Source organism: Myiozetetes cayanensis, unplaced genomic scaffold (assembly GCF_022539395.1).
Source record: "Myiozetetes cayanensis isolate MyiCay16 unplaced genomic scaffold, myiCay2020 scf5-8, whole genome shotgun sequence".
NCBI lineage: Eukaryota > Metazoa > Chordata > Aves > Passeriformes > Tyrannidae > Myiozetetes > Myiozetetes cayanensis.
In genome coordinates this window covers 45,806,317-45,827,964 of record NW_026087742.1, presented here as the reverse complement: position 1 = coordinate 45,827,964, position 21,648 = coordinate 45,806,317, and the positions used below count along the sequence as shown (strand labels likewise).

At 39.8% G+C, this 21,648-nt stretch overlaps 1 protein-coding gene across 3 annotated transcripts in view; it reads right to left on the bottom strand.

Annotated features, from left to right (window-relative positions):
* Positions 1 to 21,328, bottom strand: part of WASF3 (WASP family member 3) — a 67,694-nt gene extending 46,366 nt beyond the window's left edge. Inside the window, exons 1-2 of one of the 3 annotated variants that reach the window (XM_050333967.1) lie at positions 21,261 to 21,328; positions 1,637 to 1,729 (exon numbers count right to left, since the gene is read on the bottom strand). The gene's annotated coding sequence lies outside the window, so the exon portion shown is untranslated. The remainder of the gene's footprint in view (positions 1 to 1,636; positions 1,730 to 21,260) is intronic. The other 2 variants (XM_050333966.1, XM_050333965.1) reach the window with 2 other exon arrangements.
* Positions 21,329 to 21,648: the final 320 nt, after the last annotated feature.

The window sequence follows — 21,648 nt, the reverse complement described above, 5'->3', positions numbered from 1 at the left end:
GATAAAATATTCCAAACCCTACATTCTTATTCCTGCAATAACTAATTTCTACAGCTTCCCATGAATAAAAGCAATGACTCTTCCATGCGTCATGAAATGCAATTGAAATATAACACTGGTGTAACATTCACTGCTTTATTAAATAATAAGCAATATGTTAATCTCATAACTTAGTAGTGAGGTGTATTTTCAGTCTTCATATCTGGATTACCAATTTTTTTGCAGACTACTTTCCCTGATACATTTTCTCTGCTTTTGAAATTTACAGCAAGTGACCTTTTTTCCAACCATTTCAATATATAACCATCAAGTTATCTTACCATTTAATGGGGAATGCAAGAGGGTTAAAGGGGGAAAGAATGGGGTTTTTTCATTCTTTTTCTTAAAAGGTTGTTGCCATGACATTCACATTTCTGTGTGCACCAACCATATTGCTTACTGATCCCTTCATTCCTCCAAGGAAAGTTTACTACTTGACATTGTGAATGCATACATTTTCCAGAAGTCTTCTTTTTCGTAACTTGAAATGCAATCTCTTTCAGAACATATATGCTGATAAGCACCTTGAATATCATGGAGAATATAATCAGAACTCAAAATTAAAATAAGCATATGCGAATTTCAGCTCAGGGGACAAAGTGTGGCAAAGGACCATAGCCAGCGTTACAGACAAAGCCAGCTCTCCAGGCAAAGCCAACAGTGTCCTAAAGCACTGCTGCACACTTTGCTGTTATTCACAGACCTTGAAGCAAGGCTGGGAGTGGTTTCTGACAAAGGCAGCACTGTGGTGTGCAATGCAGGAAGAAAACAAGTCTGTCCAACAAGTAGATAATACTACTTTTAACCTCACCCTCACAGAAGCAAGAACAACAAACCTGCTCTCCAGTTTCTTCCATTGCTCAAAAAGTTTCTCTTTCCCACCGCAGAAGTCAACACACTGCAGCCCCCAAAATATAATATGCTTAAATATATATGCTTATCAGCTTTACTTATTCCAACAAAATTTGGCAGCAGTCCTTCATGAGCACCTCCCAGTGTGTCCCACGTCTTACGTCACACAGTGACCAACACAACAGATATTCCTCACCTAAAAGTCTACGGTGTGGAATGTGGTAGCTGAGACAGACTGGGGGAGAGGGACATCTCCCCGCAAAGCTCGTTTAATATCAATAAATATAAATCTTTTATTATCCGTTGCACTTTGAGGCAAACAAATATTTAACCTCAGCAGATTGAGTTTAAATCTCTTAGACAATACATCCACAAAGTACAGATTATACAGGGTAAAAGTAATTAACAGATGCAAATTTATAAATCCAGTATCTCATGAACAACCATGAATAAAGTAAATTTATTTCTGTTTTGTACACAATAAGATTAGTATTTAACTGCTACTAGTCTCCTGACCTAGCAATGCTTTTGACATTTGTTTCAGGGTCAAATATAGCACATCTTCAGAAAAATACAGACCTCCTTCCCAAGGCTAACTCAAAACCTTCTGAACAGTTTCCAAAATTCATCATGGTCTTCAGTTCAAGGGACTTGCCACAGTCTTCAAAGCTGTTTGTAATAGATTCACACAAATGCAAAGTAAGTGACAAGGAATGTTCAGTAAGAGCTCTCTTGAACAACTTACCATTTAAAAAGGAGCACACAGAAAATCTTCACTGTTTATACCTTTTAGGAGACAGCTGTTCTGTAACTTGCTAGCCCGCTCAGGTGGCCTTCTCTGCAAACAAAGACAAATTTTAACTTAGTCTTCCAGTAATAGAATTATTAAAGATATGCATTAAAAATGGATTTCAGTTCACTGATCAGCTAAAAAAGCTTAGTAAAACATGTATGAGTATAACCTAGAAAGTTTTAACTCTTCTGTGCTAAACATTTCATGTTAAATCTTAATTTTTTTCAAGGTAAGAAAATAGTTTGTGTTATTTTATAATCAATGCCATTTATTTAACTGGAAATATCTGCAGAGGAGGTAACACCCACTTGAAGACTGTAGGGATGGAAAAATGAGATAATGATCTATAGTAAAGCACAATAAAACAGTAGGTTTGAGTCCCTCTGAGATATTTCACAGCAAATTAAATATTACTAAACACAAACCCACTAAAACAAACAGACTAAAAAAAGCAATGAGAATCTCTTGAAAAAATAAGTATTGAGATGTTTCCATTAAACTATTACAGTCCCTAGCATCAAGAGAATATTCTGAATTATAGATTAACATTTATTCATACGCTAAATTTATATAAATTAAGGGGGTTTGTGGTTAAGAAATAAATGCCCTTTCTAAAAGAACTGCTCAAAAGCATTCTTTAAACTAGATCACTTGCTGATAGGAGACTAATACTTTTAGTATTAGCCATATTTTTAAAGGTTTCTGCTATGCATTTCTTGATGAACTTGCTGAAATTTACAAGAGAAAAAAATTTTGAAGGACACAATTATAAAACAGCATTTATAAGAAAGCCAAAGCATCTAGAAGAGCAAAGTATTAGAGCTTTAACATCATGGCACCCAAAAACTCAATTCCAGTAAGACTTGGTGCAATAACCACCTATTCCAGATACAATATTGCCCTCTAGTTAACTTACTAACAAAATCTACCACTTGGCCAAGATCTTGGTCCTCACTTAAACGTTTATGTGCTTAAAAAAAGAACTGTTCTGAAGTTAGACATTATAAAAGACTCATGTACATAGAAGTAATTCTCATTCTCATTACCAGGATAGGTGTACTCTAAGGGGGAAAAGTGCTTCGAAACACAGCTTCACAATCCCGACCACATTTACGTCAGACAGGATCCTATTAACCTAAGTTAATATTAGATGAACATGGATCTACTGAAGGGATTCCAGAAGGGCCACAGTGATTATAAGAGGGGCTGGAGCACCTCTCCTATGAAGACAGGAGCCTGGAGAAGAGAAGGCTCTGGGGAGACCTCATAGCACCTTCCAGTCACTAAAGGAGGTCAACAAGAAAGCTGGAGGACTTTTTGCAAGGGCATGTAGTGATAGGACAAGGGGGAATGGCTTTAAAATGAAAGAGGCTAAGTTTAGATGACGTATGAGATAATTCTTCACTGTGAGAATGGTGAGACACTGGAACAGGTTGCCCAGAGAAGTTATGGAAGTGTTCAAGGCCAGGTTGGATGGGGCTTTGAGCAGCCTGGTCTAGTGCAAGGTGTTCCTGCCCATGGCATGAAGTTGGAATTAGACGTTCTTTAAAGGCCCCTTCCAACCCAGGCCGTTCTATGATTCTGGAGCTTCAATAAACAGTGATTTACTCAATTATACCTGTGGTTCAGGAAACTAAATCTGCTTTAGAGCTATTAGCACTAGATTAAAACCAGTACAGAACAGACATCACAGAGCACTTGTAGGACAAGGTGACCAGAACTTTATATAGAACTTAAACCCTCTAGCGCTGTCACGGTGATTGAGAATGTATTTACACATTGCATTAGCCTGAGCAACAAAAGCACCTTACGAAGATCTCAGTTCCACACATCAGCTACGCAATCCTGCGCGCACACTGCAGTTTACCACTGCCACCAGTTACATCAGCACACCATCTGCGGTGCTGCACTACACAAACAGGATCGCTGAATCCATCCTGTGGCAAAAGAACTCCTCGCTCAAGTCAACAATATGTGTGACCTATACAGGAATAAGAAGGAAGTTGAGGATTACCACACAAACAGTGAGGATGAGACTCAGCTTTCACAGTGAAATGAAAGCAAGTCCTGACATATTTCAGGGGTTGGGATAAATCCTTACATGGTTAAATAAAGATATCAAGGCATAGCCAATGTTAAGCACTTTCAGATTTTATTTTTTTTTTAATCAGATTTTTAGTTCGGTTGGTTTTTTTCTTCTCAAGTAGAACACTGAAAAAGACCCAGGGTAAGCCAGAGAAGAAACGCTGGACTCTCACTACGTGTTATACACTTAAGGCACATAGTTATGATGAAAAAATATGTCAAATGTATGCAACATGAGATACAGAAAGGAAAGCGTATTTTGGTACACCACTAACAGTCCAGCAATATCTATCCACTGCCACAATTACAAAAATACACATGTTCCCTTTTGAATTGATTCCTTCTTCCCATAAAATCCTCACGAGGAAAGAAAAACCCCAGTGAAAGCCATTATAAAAAGATTCTTACTCATTACCAAGTACATCACTGACTCCTCTGCCAAGTGCCCCATTTGACTCATTCACTGACTAAATTATGGAAAGTACTAAACAGTTTCAATGGGATAAGAATATAGAGATGCAAAATGTGTAACACAGAATTCTGGTCAGAAATTTATATCTAGCTGAATTTTGTTTAAAATCAATTAATATTTTAAAGCTTTCTAAATAGGACTCCTAGAAATGAAGAGATTGTAGACAAGCAATTTGAAGAACAAGCTATATGGTACACAGAGGATTACTTCAAAAATCCACAGGGGAAAGAAAAAACATAAAGGATTTAATGCAAGACATAACTTTTACACAGATTGAGGATTAAAAGTATCCAAATGGTAGGTCATCATCAAAATGGTGGAAAAAGAATTTTATTTTAAAGTCTGCTTTCTGGGGTGGGGAGAGGGTTTTAAAACATGCTTTCATATGTGGAGATTCAAAGCTTACTACTGCAGTTTGAATTTAAGTAACTGCTTTACCAATGTATACACACAAAAAAGGAAGTGGTTTAAATCTTCAGTACTGGTTTGCCTTGTTAACTTCCCGTGTGAGTTCAATCTTAAAAGTGTGAAGCAATCTTGGAAACTACTGTAACTCTGCAACAGACATTTGGAAAACGCAGACGGGTTCTGAAGTCTTCAAAAGAGTAAAACTACATATCAATTAGCAGTCAGGTGCCACTTGGTCTTAAGTACTTCTACAGTGCAATGGGGGGTTTTTCTGTAAAAAGCCATACGATCTATTATTTAGAACTAGGGGCCTCTCAGTGGCCCATCGTAAGCAGTTTTAATGAGATCAATCCAGACAATTCAAACATTTCTTATTTTTAAACCAGGCTTGATCCAGATCCCACTCTTAAATTTGGGCACAGAACAGGGGCAGCATAAAGACACAGCAGCTTACATTTTTCCAGGTGGTCTTTAATTTAAGATTCACTCGCTCTTGTCTAGCCTGAACTCTGAGTCTCCACGAACATCCAGAAATGCAGAATTAGTTGGGACATACATTAGTTGGAGTGTGGAGAGCGATCTGCCCTCTGACAAGACCTCAAAGGATGCCTTCATACCCAGCATCTTTCTGAGAAGCACTCTGATGGTTAGACTTGGTCACAGCACCCAGTGTGTCCTTTACCACCAATTCCATTCAAACACATTCAAACTCTTGAAGTTTTTCTTTCAAGCACAGGCAGATAAACTAAAAATATCTGACCTGTGTGGAGTACCTGGTATCTTTTATTCCTTTTCACTCACTGGATTACGGTACAACTATTCACTGCTTGATTGAGTATAGCAGTCCTTCAGTACTGGGCAGATGGGATCCATCTAAACTGCAGGTTCTCAAAATCCTAAACATCTAGTGGAATTTATCCCAAGTTAAACACTTGATATTCAGAGATTTTGCAATCTACGAAAGACAGCCTGTCAAGCCTATGAGCCAGCCAGTAACAGCACTGGTTTATCACACATTCTTGGCTAATAAGAATCATTGACCAGCCCCCACACCTACCACCTCTCTGGTACCTCAACAGCAAGAGGCTTGCCTGGGACTACACTCTCTTCTTAATGATCAGCAGTGACTCTTTACTGCAAGTTAAGCCAAACAAAGATTATACCACAACTTACTAGTACCAACCACAGCAGACAGGAAGTAGCACTCTCATCTTTGATCCAAAAAGAAAGGGTTCTCCCATCACCAGCAAAGAGAAATGTCCAATATCTTTGAGAAGGAACAGATTTCAGATGGGATGTTAGTAGTAAAATGTTTTCAAACACTTGAAAAGGTTTGTTGGCACCACTGACCAAGCTTAAATCTTCACAGGTAACAAACCTAGTCTCACAGTACAAGTCTGTACTACCAGCCTGCTCCTTCTCCCAGTATAGCCCTGCACTTTACAGAATGGTGAAGAGTTCCCTCCCAGCTCCACTCCCAGTGTCCAGAGATGCTTTACATAAAGGAATACTGAAGTTTTTACTCAAGTGGATCCCCATTTTGATGTAACAACACTAAAAAGGGTCATCCTCAGTAGACTGAGGCTCTGTAATTTTATTTGTTATGCACCCAGCATTATATAGCAGAGTTTTTCAGTTACAAGGATTTAAGAACATGTTTCTTAAAAAGAAAAGGTCCCTTAAATTCTGCTTTCTGGAGCATTCAACCTCGTTTATATGGTTAGCAGACACTGCTAAAAAGCATGAACACCTAGACATGCTTTTCATAAGTACCTCAGACAGATAACTTGTGAGGGCTCATTAAAGGGATTAGACCAAGGCTAGATGATGGGAAAGACAGAGGTAAAGGCTTTCAAGTTAAATGCTTTACTGAGACTGAATATGGTGATACGAGCAATAGGAAAATATTGTCAGATAGTTAACAGTCAACATTCAAAGCAAAAAGCAGACTTCACCTTGTCTGAACAAAACTTAAGATTTTCTTTAGTTAATACTTCTCCATAAATAGTAGAGGGTCACCCAGTTTTTTCCCTACTGTTTCATGACATTAGAGAGAAGTGGCAGAATAAGGGAAGCATGAATCAGTACAGGACACAGAACCCTATTGAAAAGTGTTAGTCAAAAATATCACATGTACACATAAAACCCGCTAAAATGAGAAACCTAACTATTAAGACTGATAAATGAAAACTAGTAGGCTTCAGAATTTCTAAGAGCAAAAGGTAAATTAAACAGAATTGACGTAATTTTTAAAAAGGGAAAAAATGTCACATCTATAAAATGCAACAGAGAAGGAAGTAGCAACAAGGTCATACTAAACAACCCAGCACTGCAATAGATGACAGCCAGCCTCAGTTCCATGGAATCAGAATTATGCAGATAGTCACAGCCTGGATCAAGAAAGCAGCTGCTCTCTCTAGCACACCCCATTTAGGGGCACAGCATATTTTTACATCTGGATCTAGCTGAAAGCAACCATGCACATCACTCCATGGCTAATTCCCCTATAGCTTGGTGTTGAAAGAGAAATGAAAAAGTGTAAGAGCATTCAGATTTAGTGTTTGAGAATAGAAGGCACATCCTTCACCCTAGCAGACAGAATGATGCTTTGTGGTATAGAGCTGAGCACATGGAAAAAATTTCACCTTCCCCATAATTATGTCCTCCAGGGAGGCCACATCCTTCATTCAAAACCCCATCCGAGATACGAAGCTTGTGTGAAATGTTTTATGATCCCTTAAAAGGCTTTTTTAAGTACATGAATAGCAAGTGGAGGTCTAAAGAAAACACTGGACTGATATTTGTTAAAGATAGTCACATGACTAAGAGGGGTGAATTAAAAACAGTTGCATTCGGTGCGTTTTTTCATAGAACTATATAACGTCTTAGGTTGGAAGGGACTTAAGTGATCATCTAGTTCCAACTCCCTTGCCATGGGCAGGGACACCTTTCACTTCCACTACACTAATAATTTGATAACCTTTTCTGATAAGGTCACACACCTAGTGGATGAAGGGAAGGCAGTAGATGGACTTTTTCTGGATTTTTAGTAAGATATGAAGTTAGATATTGTCCCTTACAGCATCCTTCTGGACAAGTCGTCCAACTGCAGGATGAACAGGTTCATGATGCACTGGATGAAGAACTGGCTGAAAGGCAAAGCTCAGAGGGTTACAGTGAATAGGGCTACATCTGTCTGGCAACTGGTCCCCAGTGGTGCTTCTCAGGGCTCAAATTAAGGGCCAGTTCTGTCCAATAAACTTATCAATAATCTGGATGCAGGAGTTCAGTGCAACATTAGTGAGTTTGCTGGTGACACCAAACTGGGAGGTGCTTCTGGCTTTCTTGAAGAACAGGGACCTTCGAAGGGGGATCTACATATATTGGAACACTGGGCTATAATAAATGGGATAAAATTTACAAGTCCAAATATTGGATTCTGCACCTGGGACAGAGCAATGCCAGACACTGGGAGAGGAGTGGTTGAAGAGCAGCCCTGCAGAGAGAGGGATCAGGGGGTGCTGGCAGGCAGCAGCTCAGTGCAAGTCAGCCAGCAGTGAGCTCTGGTAGCCACGAGGGAAAATCCTACCCCAGGGTGCGTCAAACAGCATCACCAGCCAGGAAAAAGAGGGGATTGTCCTGCTGTATTCAGTGTTGGTACAGACTCATCTTCACTACTGTGGGCAAATCTGAGCCCCCCCAATTTAAGAAGGTTGTGAAGGTCCTTGAATGTGTCCAGAGGAAGGTAACAAAGCTGGAGAAAGAGCTGATAGGAAAGTTCTGTGAGGAGTGACTGAGGACTTGGGGTTTGTCTAGTTTGAAGAAACAGAATCTGAGGGGAAACCTCATTGCTCTCCACAGCTTCCTGAGGAGGGGATGTGGAGAGGGAGGTGCTGAGCTCTTCTCCCTGGAATCTAGTCACAGGATGGATACCAGGGAATTACTCAAAGCTGCAGCAGTGGAGGTTCTGACTGGATAGTAAGAAGCATTTATTTACTGAGGGGATGATCAAACATTGGAACAGGCTTCCTGGTGAGGTGGTCGATTCCCTAAGCCTATCGGTGTTTGAGAGGCAGTCTGACAATGCTCTTAATAAAATGCTTTAACTTTCGGTCAGCCCTGAAGCAGTCAGGAAGTTGGACTAGACAAACACCGTAGATCCCTTTCAATTAAAATTCTATTCTTATAAACAGCTCTCTCTCGTATGTACATACTTGGGTAACTAATACCGCAGTTTTGTTCTCACTACTTATAAAGCCTTTATATCTACAGATGCAGATATCTCCATATCCACAAAACCAGTACATTTTGCCAGTAGGACACAGACTGGAAGGTATTTGTGAAAAGTGTGGGGTTTTCCCCCAATTTGAAAGTCTCAAAAAGCATATCAATTGTTTTTAGACAGATGTAAGTATCATTAATATTAAAGAGTCACCATTTATAAAATTAAATCCCAATGGAATTAAATAGTTAGTGACTCGTTAGAGATGACCTAAGGGGTTCAATTAAGGACATTAGCAAGTAAAGAAATAAGGAGGATATAGAATGGGAGAGAAATTATAGCATTTTAACAGGTGAAACTTATGCATTTAATAATTCCATTTTACAACCCAGTTGGAAAGCTGCTCTTGAAGGAGATTCGCATATTTTAGTATTAACTAAATGGTTCAAGTTTATCCCACTTTCTCAAGGTTATTTTTTCTCCCCCTACTCCTATTTTTAAAAGGCCAGATAAGACAGGTGGTTTTGTTTGTTTCTTCTGGATCTTTTTTGTTATTAATGTTTTTACTTATAAGCCAATTAAACTAAAGCAGTTTTGCATGGATCTGTGACCTCAAATCTTGCTCAGCATAGAGAAGCTTAGCAGTTTAGGAAGATCAAACAAATCACAGAAATCCAAAATGTGAAATATGTGAAATAAAGTCCACACTTTCTTTTGAAAAGAAGGTTGAAGTGGCTTAAAATCATCATGTCTCCTGTTACCATTAGATTTTTATGGTTTTAATCAAGACCTGTTTTCATAAAACAGAATTTTAAAACACTATTTAATATGGGTAATGAAAAGTATCAACACCATTATCCTAATCAAGTAACCCATCCAGGTTATCTACTTCTTTACCATCAGATTCAACACCAAGCAGTTGATACTAACTGAAGAGAATTGATTTGCCTATTCCTGTTAAATATTCTCAAATTCAACAAATCCTATTTTTCAGATTATTTCACTTATGACTTTCACAGCAACATTCACTACTTTCTGCTGGGGGAAGGGAGAAGGGGCAGTCAGCTGCCACAAATGTAGCATCTTACAAAGTAACTTCCATTAAGAGATTTTGAAACAATAACAAAGATCATGATCTGACCAGGAAATCTAACAAGACCTAAATTGCTTAATACATACATACAATATATACATCTCAGATCTCTCCTAACCGTCCATAATAACGTGACTGCAGGTATATCGTCCTACTCTGTATTGGTTTCTTGCCTGCATCCCTTCCTCAGACTTCCAACAACCAGAAAATACCAATTTCAACTGCACTTTCAAGTCCTGCTCCCTTTACCTTCCTGTATGGAACATTTCAAAAACTACAAATAATTTTGATTTCCAATAATGAAAGACTTACATCATGTAAGATGCAAAGTAACTTGACGGGGGTGGAGGGTGGGGGGGGAATTAAATGTTTTGAAATAATGGCATTTGATTGCTGAAAGGCAAGAGCTGCCAAGAAATTGCAAGGTTTATTTTTCATCTGAAGAGTAACAGCTATTCTCTTTAACCCTATGTAGGCAGGAATGGAGGCACAGAATGTACCACAGGGAAGGAGGTATGCCACATCCCAAGGCAATGCCACGCCTGCTCAGGCAGCAGCTGACAGCTCCAAAGCAATGTGCAGCTTACACTTGGAAGCAACCAGATATTTTGGCTATTACTGACCAGGATGGGAAGAAAGAGCAGGGACAGCAGGGAACCTGGGACAGCTTCAGATCCATCTCTTTCCACCTCCCTATTAAAAACACAGAAACCACGCAGTGCTTTGGGGTTCCAGCTCCACCTCCCAGAGGGCAGGGCTGCACAGCTGAGACATGTGGCTTCCTCTTTCCCTCTTTGCTTAACAGCTGCTTGGGGCTGGCAAAGAAGCAGTAGAGGAATTAAATATAACCAAAAAGAGAGGGTCAGTTAAAAGTTAGAGGACTTCTCATATTCAGTGCCTTCAGCTTTTGTTCGCAGTACACCACCACATGCACTGCAGATGCATGGAGGCTCACAAGAACTTGATGCCTTTACTCTTCTACCACATGTGACCTTGGTTTGAAATGCTCCTGTAACTCTTCAGACACAACCTCTAAGACCAACAAGTGGTGAGGTGGTAGAAGCACCACAATAATCTGAGCTGACCATTGATGTTGTTACAGGTTACGAAATCCCTGGCAAATTCTGCATCAAGTACAATGAACTACAACAGATCACCAAAATGTCATGGAAACCTGTTTGTTTTGGGGATTGTTTTTGTTGGTGTTTGGGGTTTTCTTCTCATGTTTTATGAGGTAGCACTTAAAATTATCGCCTGATCCCAAATAATACAATTTTTTTCATCACAGCATAGATACTTGCTGGTTTTCTTATTTTAGAAACTCTTTGTGTAGATTACCATGGGAATCATCTTTTTTTTAAAGAGGTTATTGCCCCCAACACTTTTAAGATCCTATATTTTCACAACCACCTCATTTTCAAGTATAACAATAGTACACAGATGTTTTGCCCTTGAGTGAGGCATTTAGGAGGAGTCTGTTACCAGGTTAACATGTAAATAACTATATTCTGCACCAAAACTACTACTTAGGGGCCAGCTGTTCCATAGGTCATGCTCTTTTATACTCAGAATCACCAAAAGCTGTTTCAAGCCTACAGAAAAATATACGGCTCAAGCTTCCCACTTTGGCCAAGTTTATACTCCTTTTAACACCCAAATAGAAAATCTGATTAAAATCAGCAAGCCCTGTATACTTCGAAAAGGAAAAGAGGATCAACACTTCATTATACACCTGTAGAAATAAGCAAAAGAAATGTATGTAAGGCATATTTATAGAACACGACTAATGTAATGCAAATAAAGTAATCCACAGTGGAATTCAATTATTTCTACAGTCTTATCTTCCTACAGTTACGTTTATTTCAGTATTTTGTTCAAAATGGATTTAGAAAGATCAAAAATACATTTCTGACAAAAGAACACTTGTCCATCAAGCTTTGTATTTCAGACAGGCTTTTGTTTCAAGGTTTTCTCCATATTTTAGTTCTAAAATATCAGGTTGAACATCTTAAAGAGAATACAACAACTCTCAGTAACTCTCTATTAAATTCACTGGTTTTATTCCTCTAGATTCAACATCCATACTTCCTACCCTCACAGTTAAATCTTCCTAATGTTTCCCACATGATTTTTCTCTTTTAGCCTAACCCTGTAACTGCATGAACCTAGACCAACTTCTTTTGAGTAACTGTGACTGTTCTATGCCATGTTTATTGTTCTGCAATCAGGCATAAAGAATGTTCTCTTTGACCAACAAATCAAAGCTCTTCACAGTTTAGACTGTCATCCCTTAGGTTAACAAAACCTGATTCAGTATATTTTCTAATGCTTCATATTTAAAGGCATTAACAGCCATAATTCCACCAAGATGAACAAGAGTAGGGACTCACACTACCAATTTACAGCCATAGGTCTCACAGTGAACATCATTGTTACCATAAGTATAAAATGAATCCCTTTTTTTTATACCTGAACCTCAACATTTTAGTTAGCTTTATAAAACCTAATTACTACAGGCTGTTTATGAGCTTCTCTAACTTCCTCAGCTAACTTGGCTGAGGGAAAATTTTGCCAAGTTTTGATTAGCATTTAGTAGCTTCAGGGCTAATTGTGCTTGTTGTTTCAACCTTGACAACCAACTGTACAGACACATTATTGTATTTAAGCTTCCAGAAGCATTTAACATTTGATTCAGTTCTACTATATGTTTTGAAAATAAAACCACTTTTTCCTCTTTTAGAAATCCATGATGATGCCAAACATATGCTTATTTTCCAAACAACAACTGTTTAAAAGAAAGAATACTCTTTCTGATGTTCCTGCCAAAAATAACATTCTGTGGCTTCAAGAAATTTGATAGTAAGCAGTTCACTCAGTTAAGGGAGGAAGGATTTGCATTTGGCAAGGATTTACACTTCATGTCTTGCATCTACTTCCCTCCATTTTAAATTTCTTCAAGGATGGATGTGGCAGTATGAAGGGTTTTGTAAAAAAACCAAGCCCCAACAAACCACAACATCTCCAAGTATTTCACTCTCAAAAAAAAAAAAAAGTATCTGTGGGTTTTACTAGAAATTATATGAAGCAGAAATTCATCCCAATGTTTTTCTTTTTTTACAGGGAATACTAGGATATAGAATACAGTTTCAAAGGGAAGTAAAAGAAGACTTCAGAAGAAATGCATTAGAGAGAGTTTGCAGGAGGAGGAAGTGGAACAGAAAATGCAAATGAGGAAGTAGCACACAAAGAACATTAACAGTTTCATCTCAAAACATAGGACAGAAGGCAATGGATTTGGGGTTTCAGCTGCTGTTGTCACAGGCAGCAATAGTACTACCTGTCCACTAAAGGTAGTTATTTCACTGCTGCCTTAATAGTTTCAGATTAAAAGACAAGTAAGAGAAACATGTAAATTGGACTATATACTGCATAAGACTTATTTCTGTACATTTCATAAAGTCACGTTTTTAAGACAAGGATTCAATCTGTTACAATATTTGACTTTGTCCTTCATTAATAACTCGCAGAAATAGTAACTGGACCAATTTACTAAATAATGTAAAACATTTAGTCCACTTAAAACATCTACAACAACAGAAGTTGTGAAATTTTCCCCAGTTGTGGAGTTTTACCTGCCATTTCCCAGTTTTTGCATGGACAGTTATAAATCCCATTACTCAGAACCTTTCTATCACCCTCCAAGATACAGAAATTACTGAAGACTGTTAAACCCACTCCAGCACCAAGCCAGCTGAGTGACCAAGCATGACAGCAAGCTGCAAGATCCATACAAGCTTCGAGGGCCTCAAATTTGTTAGTATGGTAACCAGAAAAACGTTTTACAAAGCATGTACCTTCTCCAGTAGAATAGTAAACATTCTAGAAAAATAGGATCAGAATCCCTATGATGTTACAGTAGTATTTCAGATGCAGCTAATTCAGGATAATAAAAATCCTTAAGGTTAAAAACTCACCAACTTACTAGTCTACCAATATGGAAGCTTTTCCTATCATTAGCAGTGCAAATCCAGCACAAAAATTCAGGAGTTAGACATCAAGGCCTATTTTCACAGCATTATTATCTTGAGCTATAACTAGGTGTTGCTCATGTTATCTGTGTGATTGACTGGAGTTATTCAACCTGAATCAAAGGATATTTGAAATTTCAAAATAGTCTACAAGAGTATGAGCAATGTTTGATGACAGAGGCATATGCTACAATAGCAACATTTCATTTGAGGGCTGGAAGACTATACTCAGTGCATTCTCAGGCACTCCTCTTGAAGGCATTTGTACCTTATCAATTCAACATTCAGGTATTTCATGCTTACCACGTACAAGCTCTACAACTCTTGACTTGCTATAAATGCACAGCGATTGCTATAGTGAAGATATATATGAACTGTAAGATTTGAAGAACAGAAAGTTTCAAGAGAAGAAAGCTGACTGAAAAGAAGGAAACATCCTCTATTTAGACAAAAAAAAAAAAAAAAAAGCTGCTCAAATGCTAGTTCCTGGATCTTTCTGCCAAAAGAAGGGTGGATAGAAAGCACATGGCTTGCACATCTGCTTCTCTGGCAAGGTAAACAGCCTTCTCCTACTATTCAGTTAGATAACCTGAAACTGCAACCAAACCACTTGTATAACTGTAGCAAGACATCCTCTTTAAACACAACTTGAGATAAAACTGCAGCCCCACTCCAGCTCCTGAATTGGCGTGCAGAGGTTAGAGGAAACTTCAATGTTCCGACTGTGTGCAAAAAACATTGATACATGTACAAAAGCATCTTGAAATTCAGCATAAAATCAAAGGCTTCATTTGAAGTGATGTATTCCTGTCCATGTTTGCAGCTGTTTAAGCATTCAAAGCATCAGCCAAGCTTTAAAAAGAAAAACATTACTTTCCCAGGAAATAATTCCACAGTAAACCTGTGCTGATATAAGTTCCAGAGAATTTCACGACTCTATAGAAAATTCATTGGCAAGTTCTAACCACTGCAGAAAAACAAACTATAAAGCCACGTTTCCATTAAAGTCCCTCTTCTAACTCAGAAGTTCAAACTTCATTTCTTCATTCACATTTAATGAAGCAGAAGAACTCCTCAAAGAAGTGTTTCCAAAGTCTGCCTGAAGTTTCAAAATAAAACAAGCTTCACAGGCTTTGTCTTTTAGCACTTTACCCCCACAGCTGCCTGTCGCTCTGTTAGGACAAAACCAAGTCCACAGCAGATGAATGGCTTTCCTCAGCATCACTGGATACTGACCTTTCCAACTACAGGATTTCAAAACAAACACCAGTATATCAATTCCAACATTCACTGGATACTGTGAACATGTTTTGGTGTATTATGCCTATCACCAGTTACATACACAAGCTCTCCAACTATTAGTTGCTATGAGCAAAGTGATCGTCACAGTGAAGATGCACAAGAAACCTGGGATCCGTCAGCTGAAGTACTGAGGTCTTTGGCTATAAGGAGAGTCCATGTCCTAACACCACTTCATCTTCCAAGTCACTGGCGTGCAGAAGAAAATCTGTTTACACCTTTACCAACCTTTTTTTATGAAGTGATACATGGATCCAAGGGTTATATACTCCTCACTTGCTCTAACCAGCCTCTCTGCTCAGGTACTACAACAGTGACCCAGACACCACTGTCCTTACCTTACAGGACACCAAAAGCACAACAGACAAGACAAAGAGGAAGGCTTTGCAACAAGAAGAGCAGTGCTGGGTGAAAAAAAAAGCTGCTGGAGAGAAGGAGTGGGCAACAGCTGCATGATCAGTTATCACTTCATATATCAACTATATACCCTCAAATAAGAGAATAGTGAGACTAAGATGGCCATTGCAGTCCTCAGCACTGGAACAAACTTCATCCCCAGATTTAATTTGAAGCCCAGACCCTACCAACAGCTCTTATCAACTGTATCTCACTCCACAGCAAGTGACAAGCAGACAACTGGTTAACCAATCCACGGAATAAAGTCCTGATGGTCACATTTTGTATAATGTTCTCCATTTATAAACAGGGCAGAGTTCCAGTAATTCACAACCTACACTCACTGTCCTTTACACACAGCCTTAACATTATGTTCCCTTGGCCCTGGCAGCTGCACTTGAATAAAACACTTTTTATGAGATTATACATGCTTTTCAGTCTTCACTGATGAGGTGTTTTGTTCAGTTTTAGTTTCTATGAGTGTATCAAGAGCAAAAGGAAATATTTTTTCACACACTATTTTCTAAACAGTCAGTGAAAACTCAAGCCCTCTAAAATACTATTACATTATACCTTTCATCTAATATAGAATTATAGATTATCCTGAGTTGGAAGAGACCCATAACTATCATCAAGTTCAACTCCTGACTCCACATAAGGCAACCTAAAAGTTAAGCCAGGTACCTAAGAAATTAGTCTGAATGCTTGTCACAAACCACGATAGGTTTGGGGTCACAACCACTTCCCTGTGTTTGACCACCACTCTTGGTGAAGAACTTTTTTCCTAATAACCAACTTCCTCTGCTTTTACACCAGCATAAGAGGAAACATAACCCCTGCATAAGCTTCCAAAAAGTCTGTCTCATTTGAACTTCAAGGTGAAAAATATTTTTACTTTATGTAAATTTATTTGTGCATGCTGCTGTGTAAATGAACATTTCTTGACAGAGTTTTAGCTCAAGAAATTTTTCTATAGTTTCTACAACAGGCATATTTCCACAACAGGGATGTAGAATAAAAGGTCATGACAAAGAAACAGTAAAATAGATTTTTGATCTATGGAACTTGAAAGAAAACAAGTCAGCCTTTAATTCTGTGCACAACATGTTAAAATTTCAGGTGTTTTCTTCTCCTGAAGAAAAATATATTTAAGTCAACCCTAAAATTCGCATTCAACAAATTAATGGAAAGTACAACTGCCTTAGGATAGGCTACTTCTATTTATATCAATTATGATAACTGAAAAACATGAATTCTGAACACTTACTGACACTCCATAAGAATAAATACGTTACATTCATAACTAACAGGCAGGAAGGAGCTCCAAGAATCTTGGAAAAGAGTAACTAAAATACTGCGAAATAGAGAGGTCCACCAAAAAAAAAAAAAAACAAACCACACATATATTCTGTGTCAATTCTAAAAGCAGAAATTAACAACAGTTTAATGGCAGAGTATTTCAGTATGCAAGAAGAAAAACTAATTCACAATGTGTTGAAATTCAAGATATCTATAAATCTAAACATAGTCAGATTTTTTCAAAAAAGAACAACCAAGCAAAGCCAACAAACACTCACCATATTAAAAAGCCTTCAACAAAAATTCTCCAGCTATCTCACCTGACAAAAATAAAGAAATCAAACAAGATGAACTCTAAGTTTACAGCCTAAATCAGAACAAATAGTTCCATTTTGAGCTCCAGCTGCTTCTAAAAACAAATTTCTTAATTTCTTCCCAAATATTTTGTTTCCCCTTTTGGTAGAAGAAGAAATTACATCTATCAGTAGCTGAAAATATTTCAGTTATTCAAGTTCTCAAAAGAGAGGTGAAAAACAACAGCACTTTTCCAGTTAAAAAACTGCACACCCCAGAGAAACATTTCAACAGCTTGTACCACAGGTTGGCTTCTGAACACTTAGATCTAAATAACAGTGAAATGTGAAGGAAGGCACTTGGTTAAAGTTGAACAAATAAACCTGACATAACTTCAGGTTATTTTCATTATTACCTCTGAAGGCAGACTAAGTTCTCAGGAAAGAATGTAAGTACTAAGGCTCAAGACAGCTCAGTTTAATTCTTAGTCGAGACACTGATCTTTCTTAGATTACAGGTATTCTGTATGCGGGTATTCCACACGTAGAAATTATCATTCACCCTCTACCTTTTTATCTTTTAAGAGAATAAGCAGTCAGCCTGCGACTCATCAGATTCCTTGTACAGGGGAGCTTCTGAAGGCAAAGTACAGTTATATACAACAGTGGAAGACATTTGTAATCTGATCCTATCAATGATCTCCACATACTGAAGGGCATTAAGGTTAGAGAACTAAGAAATGAGCCTGATAAAACCAATTCCTCCCCATCAGTACCGCATACTACTATCTTTCCATTACTGAGGTAATTAACAAAGCTTCATATCATAACTCACTAGACACATAGAGCCTGTTTAGTAACTTACACCAGTACCATAATTCACAATACACAGCCTGTAGCTCAGTATCCAATGCAAGCAAAAATAAAATAAAAATAAGTCACAGTAATGACTACAAGTCCAAAAATTTTAATTGGAGCCACACATGAATCAGGAAGATAACACATCACATTTGAATTAAAAAGTCCAAAAAGGGTTGCATTATACAACCTGTATCAGATTCAAGCTCAGTTACAAGGCAACATTAAATACACACCAACTAAAGACAGGCCTGCAAGAGCAGACTGCAATTAACTGCAACAATATTTCTTGCTCCTTCCTCAGGAAAAGCAGTCAAGAGAGCTCTGGAAGGCTGTTCAAAAGAACAAAGAGTACACTAAGATGTGACTATCCATGCGGAAGTTTAATCAAAAAAAGGAAGACTTGCAAAGGTATGAAAGCTAATTCACTGTCCAGGTGAGACTGATACAGTGACTATAACAGTCAGCTACCATCAGCTCTTCTAGAATTCTTCACCAAAGTATCTGCTCTAGTTTGGTTGGGTTCTCAGAAACCCTGTCCTTCTGATCGCTGTATGAGAAACTCCAAAATAGTATTCCTATCATCTGTCACACTGTGGCTTTTCTTCCTCTTTCCTCCATACAGGAATACTGCCCACAGACACTATTACTCTTATTTCAGAAAAATATATGGCATGTCCCTTCTCACTGAAGAATAACATAAATAAACCTAAGCTGAAGTAGGGATACCAAAGAGCAGCTGATCCTTAAGGAGTTTATATTGCTACTCCTAAAATCATAATCCTTTGAGGCATGTTGTACAGACAAGGCATATACTGAAAAACAAGGCAGGTTTATGCTGTTATTAACTACCAAATGTCACATGTTGTACCTTCTAAATCAAACAAGAAGGCTCAATAACTTAGTCCTGCTATGAAAATACCTTTTTTAAGCACAAGGGATTCTATTTCTGACATGTAAACTCATTTTTTAATACTTCCATGGACAAATGGGAAGATTAACAAAGACCATTCAATTTCAGTAACTATTCAGTAACTATTGTGTATAATCAAGACTATTGTTTCAGTATCTGATTAAAAAAATGTTTTCTATTTTCTCTTTATTTTAAGAAAGTAGCCATAGAAAATGAGAAGAGCACTGGCTCAATCATATATTATTTCATGTACAACAAAACCTCTGTGTTCACTGCCTAATAACTCCATTCATACTGCTGCTAGCTATATAAGCACAAAAGCAATCTTCCAGCAAGGGATAGAAAAAGTTTGCTTTGCACAACTCATCCCCAAAATTCAGCCGGAAACAAATCAAGGTCCCACATCATTCAAGGGAACATAGTCTGGTCCTGGTCTCAATTGAAGAGCTGCAGATAAAACATCCTAATTCTTTCTGAAGGACTTAGTGAAAGCCGCATTCTTACTGAGTAAGAATGACTTAGGGCTTGTGAGCAGATAACTTTCCTTCCATCTTAGCATATTTTCTTCTGATGAGAACTTAAAGGCAAAAAGCTGTAACATAACAACAAAGCTCAATTCCATGGCTCAAATTCAGAGTTGAATCTTGAATCCTTTAAGTTTGCAAGCACTGTAACCTGTAACTTCAACCTAACATGTTTCCAAAATTGAGCACTAGTCTAATATAATTATTCTATATCATGTCAGCCTCCATATATTGGAGGCCACATAACTTACCACCTGAACTACAGATCACTGTGGTGTGGGACAGCATGCTGGAGGATAAGAACTGCAGTTTTTTCCATTACTTCATTCCTTTCTTCAAGTACACTCACTAGCTTATGGAAAATACTTTATCAGGCAAAGTCAAAACAACAGTCTGTCTGCTATAAACGTAACATTTTTTGATTCCTTATGTAAAGTTTTAAAAAGGACAAAAAAAAAAAAAAAGGGCCAGTCTTGCACAATAGGCAAGACAAAACAAACCTTCTCATCCCCAGATTGAGCCTCTTCAAGTTCCTTGCTGCTTTCACAATTTATCCCCACCTTTTTCTAATAGGAATATGTTCCCCTTATTCCCTGCAGTTTACAAAAGAGGCACAAAGAACCACAGCTAGACAGCAGTTTCCCATTCCTGCACAAGCAGCACACAAACCTTTAAACCATTTGTGCTTTGAAGTGTATTCTATCAAGCAACCTCACAACTGCATCCAATAACCCATCACTCAAGTACTGGCCCCACTTCACAGATTGCTGCTCAACCTAAAACTATCAGCCCTTCTCCTGTTAAGTTATCTGCAGCGATTACTGAACTGAATCAGGAACGAGAAGAAAAAGAATAAATAAAGCTTTTCTTAACTGCTTTTAGGTCAGTGCTAGACATTCAGCCGAGATAAATCCCTGACTTCACACGCCTGCACTCACTCAGACTCCCAGCTTCTTCTCAGAGACACATTTACTTCAGAAGCAAGTCGAAAAAACAATTAACCCACAGAAAACCACCGGGGGTGGGAGGGGAAGGGTTTAAAAGTTCCCGAGCTATCAAGGACTCCCAGCGCCCTTCAAAGCCAAAGACGATTATTTTTAAGCACTTGAAGACCGCCGGACATCATAAAGCCCTGCCGCTGTCACGGGGCCACTCGTGGGGGACGAACACGAGCGGGGGATGAGCCCCCGGCTGGCGGCTCCCGGGAATGGGTGCCGTGTTCCCGCTGCAGCCCGGCCGGAGCGCCCCGAGGCTGCGGGGCACAGCCCGGGGGCCTGTCCCCGGCCCCACGCGCGGGGGGCTCCGCAGCCCCCACCCCGACCGGCGGGGAAAGGGGGACGCGCCGCGGCTTCGGCGAGGGGCCGAGGCCGGCGGGAGGGCTCGAACAAAGCTGAGGAGGGAGGGCCCCAGGACGGGCAGCCCAGCCCGGCCAGCGGAGCGCAGCCCGCAGCCCCGGAGCGACCCACCGCCGCCCCCGCCGCGGCCGGCAGGAGAAAGAGGTTTCCCGCAGGGCAGCGCCGAGATTATCCCCGCGGGAGGGAGACCGCTAAAAAGCGGCTGCTCCCCGTCCGCGCCCCTCCTGGTCGGGGAAAAGACCCCCTGAAAGCCGCCGGCCGCCCTTCCTTCCTCCCTCCCTCTCTCCCTCCGCGGCGGCCGCGGGAGGCTGGAGCAGAGCCCCGCACCCACCTGGCGCCGCGCTCCGTCCCATCCCGATCCCCCTCCCGCTCCAGCCGCCGCCGTTCCGCCGCTCCGGCCCCTCCGCCTTCGCGGGCTAAGCCGCCGCCGCCCCGCCCCGCCGGCCGATGGCCCCGCCCCCTCACCGCCCTTATGGCCCGCGCCGCGAGGGGCGGGGCCAAGCCCGCCAATGGGGACCAGGACTCTGCCGCGCCGCTCGCTGATCGACGTGAGAAATGTCCAATGGGAACGCCGGGAGGGCGGGGACAGCTGTCAATCAGCGGCCCCTACCTGGGGCTCGCCAGCGGCCGGGGGCGGGGAGGGCAGTTTGCTCCCGCCCTCAGCCCTTCCTCATCCCTGCTTCCCTCCCTCCCTCCCTCCGTTCCTCCATCCCGGTGGC